Source organism: Malus domestica, chromosome 16 (genome assembly GCF_042453785.1).
Source record: "Malus domestica chromosome 16, GDT2T_hap1".
NCBI lineage: Eukaryota > Viridiplantae > Streptophyta > Magnoliopsida > Rosales > Rosaceae > Malus > Malus domestica.
The window spans coordinates 21,214,574-21,218,774 of record NC_091676.1 but is presented as its reverse complement, the minus strand read 5'-3'; the positions used below and the strand labels follow the sequence as shown (position 1 = coordinate 21,218,774).

General features: G+C 30.6%; 1 long non-coding RNA gene across 2 annotated transcripts; it reads left to right on the top strand.

The window, feature by feature from the left end:
* Positions 1-3,257: 3,257 nt before the first annotated feature.
* On the top strand, positions 3,258-3,850 carry LOC108171927 (uncharacterized). 2 transcript variants are annotated; one of them, XR_001788448.3, is made up of 2 exons: positions 3,258-3,423; positions 3,532-3,850. It is a non-coding gene; the product is annotated as an uncharacterized lncRNA (long non-coding RNA). The 2 variants fall into 2 exon arrangements; XR_001788449.3 differs by having other exon boundaries at positions 3,525-3,850.
* The last annotated feature ends 351 nt before the right edge of the window (positions 3,851-4,201 follow it).

Below are 4,201 nucleotides of genomic sequence, written 5' to 3'. Positions count from 1 at the left end.
AAAACATGAAGATCGCGCAGCTTGGTGGATCGATGGGGTGGGTTTTGGGTTAGTGGGGTTTTAGGCTGTATGGGTTCAGTTTCCAGAAATGGAATATGTCTAATTTTGGCAAATTATGTTTTGGAAACTTGTTATTTACAGTAAGTCTAAAAGTCCAAAATGCCTCTCACTTATAACGCTACTAACTTTTTCGTTTCAATTCCAATTCGCGAACAGGTTTTGCCTAAATGTTCATAGGTTCGAATTCTATCCATCTATTCTAAACCTACCTCCAAACACCAAAGCAAAATTTAAAATATGACCAAAAAGCCATTGAAATTTTTTTTTTTCCCAAAATGTAAATTAAATAAATAAACAAAATTTCAGGACGGGATATTAACAATTCAATTCCTCCAAAATTTGGAGTGGGATTCCAAAATTCGCGTGGATCCCACCAACTTTTTGATTTCCCAATATTTAGTAAACATTAGATAATCTTGTAATCATAATTCAATTTCACATTTTGATTCCGATTACCATTATGTAAACATGCCATTAAACCGTTGAAATATGGAGTATATTACATATTAGAATATGTGACAGAATGACTAGGATTCTCTCTCCTCCTCTTTCTATCCCTTTCTATCCCCTCCTATCATATTATCTTATTTTGTCTTTCTCTTGCTATAAAAAATTAATATAAGATGTTGACGTGATTTAACCATGACCGTTCAAATAAAAAGGGAAGGAATGAGAGGAAAAAAAAGGGAGAGAATCCTACTCTGTGACAAAAAGCTTCAAGGTAATCCCATCTAAGAGGGAGGTGGGGACCCATCTCAGAGAACCATAGTTTGGTTGTTGCTTCCTTTGTGTTAAGTATTTGGGTGCACAACACTAATCAGGTGGCTGGGACCTGGGTGCATATGGAGCCATCTATAATTTTTTTATTTGTTAAATTAGATATTAGATTAACCACCAATAGAATTCAAACCTACGTTTAACCTATAAAATTAAAGAAAAAAAATAATGAAAAGGATTTCAAAATTTTGAATTTTGACAAAAGACCACCTAATAACTTTATTTAATAGTTAGGAGAAAATCCAATATCCAACTAGCCCAATAAGATTGGTCCAAGCAAAATAACTGGACGATTTTCCAATTTTACCCCCTAATTGGAGCTTTAGCTCGTTTATTTACTCTGTTTTAGACTTGGCAGTTTTTGACACGACACGGTGACACGACACGAAAACGACACGAAAATAACGGGTTTCGGGTCAACACGATAACTTATCGGGTCACTATCGGGTGACCCGTTAAGAACCCGTTAATAACGGGTTCTTAACAGGTATACACGCGGGTAACACGTGGGTAACCCGTTTCGACCCGTTAAGAAAAAAATTATTTTAATAATTTTAAAGTTTAATTACTAAAAGATTTATTATAAAATACAATAGTCATATTAATATATGCAATATATTCTATATTAAATATATAGTTTTGTATTATCGTTCTATATAAATTATAAAAAAAAAAAAAAAGTTTTAGTCATTATTTATTTTTATTATGAGAGTTTCTTATTATCATTACTAGGATAAATTTTACATAACATATTCTTGTCCAAAATTAAAATATACTAGTATAGTATTTGTATATGCAAGAACTAAGAAGACATACATACAAGTATGAAAAATGTGAAAGAATATATAAACACTTGTGATTTATCATTATTCCTCTACGAATAGATAATTGTTACACTTATATTATCGTTTAGATTTTTAAAATCCTTCAAACCCTCATGAATAATGTTTTTTATTTGAGGGCAAAATTAATAAAATTAATAATAATTATTGTAGAAGTGTAAAAAATGTAAAAATATATATATACAATCACTCATATATAAAAAAATGTAAATGCTTTAAATTAAAGATCAAATTTATTCATTACATTCTTATAGGGTCGAAGAGTGTATATGTACAAAATCATCAAAATCGAAGCTAAAATAACCATTAAATTGTAATTTTTCGTTTATAACCGTCGAAAACTTTTGTTCCGTTACGTAATCTCTGAATGTTTGTTTTTTACGATTTTTTAAGTTTGCAATCTTGGAATGTGTACAAATAAGTTTGACGGTTAGATCATTGAAAAAAGTTTCGTAGAATGCATATTACGTCAAAACGGTATATTAAACAAACACTTAGAGTTAATATTATACTTCTATTAAGTATAAAATAAGTTTTTGTGGTATCCACTAGTGTAAATACTTTAAATTAAAGATCGAATTTATTCATTACATTCTTATAGGGTCGAGGAGTGTATCTGTAAAAAATCATCAAAATCAGAGCTAAAATAATCGTTAAATTATGATTTTTCGTTTATAATCGTCGAAAACTTTTGTTCCATTACGTAATCTCTGAATGTTTGTTTTTTACGATTTTTTACATATGCGATCTTGGAATGTGTACAAATAAGTTTGACGGTTGGATTGTTGAAATTTTTTTTGTAGAATCCATATTGCGTCAAAATGATAGATTAAACAAACACTTGGAGTTAATATTATACTTTTATTAAGTATAAAATAAGTTTTTGTGGTATCCACTAGTGTAAATACTTTAAATTAAAGATCAAATTTATTCATTACATTCTTATAGGGTCGAGGAGTGTATCTGTAAAAAATCATCAAAATCGGAGATAAAATAACCGTTAAATTGTGATTTTTCGTTTATAATAGATCATGTTTTCAAAAAGAAAATCTAAAAAAACGAAATTTGATGAGAACAACGAAGCATAAATGTAAACAACAATCAACGGTTAAATTTTGATCTATGAATTATATGATTATAGTGGCGAATTTCGAAGTTAAGCTCTTCATGAAAGTTATAAAGCTTGTCATTACGAGTGTTTATATATTTTTTTCTATATTTTTTTTACACTTCTACATTAATTAAAAAACTATTAAAGACTTTAGGTAAGCGAAAATATACTTAAAACAAAATTGTGTTTTTATGTTTTGGATGTGATAATATGGAATGTATATACTTATTTAGTATTATGTTTTTCATTTGATTATTTATTAGTTTAAAATATATTTTCCTTAACGGGTAACGGGTCGGGTCATATTACCTGTTAATATTATCGGGTCGATTTCGGGTCGGATCATTTTACCCATTTATTTTAACGGGTGTTACACGACACGACCCGTTAAGATATCAGGTATGACACGAAAACGACACGAACACGGAAAACACGACACGAATGCCAAGTCTACTCTGTTTCGCTCTAGATGAAGAGAGAGAAGGGCTTTTGGGAATCGTAGAATTTCTACCGCTCTCAGATCATTTCTATGGCTGCCAAGGCGTAGCCTCCTCGAGTAAAACCTCTGTTTTCTTCTCGGGCTGCCAAAAAGTAGCCTTCTGGCGTCTCATCCACCATTTACTGCTGTTGGAGGTGAGTTTTCCGAAATGAAACTGTTTTCTGTTCAAATCACGTTGTTGATGACTTTGTTATTGCTTATTTTTTGTGGATCTAAGTCTTGATTAAACCACAAGTGTGCAGAATGGCAGACATCATCTCATCCCTTGTTGATTAGGCGCACGCCTAATTGTTTGAAAGCAAAGCAATTTGTGTTTTTGAACTCGTTGATGAAGATATATCTGTGGATTTGCACATAAGATGATGAGTGCTCAAGGGATTAATTAATATATGCAGACTACCCAAAAGCAAAGGAGTTTAATTAATTACTGGCCTTGTACTACATATAAATGGATAAGATCCATGCATACTATGTAGAACTATATTGCATAAGATGAGATTTACAATTGTATTGCATTTTTCTTTTCTGAAATAAAATTTGGTGTAGTTAACAATCGCACAACCCTTTATGTTTGGTTGCACAAAACAGAATATATATTTGCAGGATCATGCCCTTCTTTTATCAAAGCGTCACTTTTTTGTAATTTACAATTGAATTATGAATTAATTGGATTTGAATAATTTCACTTTTATCAAAAGAAAAGATTAATCCTCTCCTCATGCGCTTTCTTTCCGTGCTTCTTCAAAATTGATACTTTCAAATTTGGTTCTACAAATGGTGTTAGTACTTAGTTTTAGAAATAGTGGCAATATTCAATTGTAAAAATAGTGGTAATGTCAATGTTCAGTTACATAAATAGTGTAGTATCAGTGATGAGTTCTAGAAATAGTCAGTGTTCAGTTTAAAAAATAG